Source organism: Microtus ochrogaster, chromosome 7 (assembly GCF_000317375.1).
Source record: "Microtus ochrogaster isolate Prairie Vole_2 chromosome 7, MicOch1.0, whole genome shotgun sequence".
In the NCBI taxonomy this organism is placed as follows: domain Eukaryota; kingdom Metazoa; phylum Chordata; class Mammalia; order Rodentia; family Cricetidae; genus Microtus; species Microtus ochrogaster.
In genome coordinates this window covers 36043473-36044290 of record NC_022014.1, presented here as the reverse complement: position 1 = coordinate 36044290, position 818 = coordinate 36043473, and positions in this window count along the sequence as shown.

Here is an 818-nt window from a genome sequence, read left to right as displayed (position 1 = left end):
TCACAGGTGAGGAGTGACCCCCTGTGATGTGCTCACAAAACAAGAACCTAGCTGGCTGTGGTTGATCCACAGCTGTAATCCCAGCACTTAAGGGACAGAGATGAGGGGATGCAAGCAGATCTCTGAGTTCTACGCCGGGATGGTCTACATAGTGAGTTCCAGGCCGGCTGTAGCTACAGTGTGATCCTGTCTCAAAACGAAACAAACAAAAGGCAAAACCAAGAGCCTACACAACTCTGCAAAGTGAGGAAACAAAAGCCCTGACAATCTGTCCTGGACTTTAGAACACAGACTAGTGCTCAACACTGCTCTACACATTCCTATTTGGAGTGACAGGATATAGAAATACAGAAGCAGAAAGTGAATCATGATTCTCGCATAATCAAATGTGCTTTTCAGACAGAATATGGACTAGAGATGGTAGTCTTCACTAATAGGGTCACTAGCGGGAAGGAGACCCTGCAGCACACAGACTGAGCAGATTAAAGGGCACCATTTTGTACCAAGGCTTGATACTTCAGCTCCCCGTAAGAAGGGAATTTGGCCCAGCAGTGGCATGCCTTTAATCCCAGTACTCTACTCGAGAGGCAGAGGCAAGTGGATCTCTGTGAGTTCGAGGCCAGCTTGGTCTACAAGAGCTAGTTCCTGGACAGGCACCAGAGCTACAGAGAAACCCTGTCTCAAAAAACAAACAAAAAAGGGAATTTGACACACTAGGATGACGTGGCTAGGCTCGCCTCTCAACTACAGGACCCAGATTTCTCAGCTCACATGACAGTCCTCATCGCTTTCCTTTTTTTGTTTTTTTTTTTTTTTTT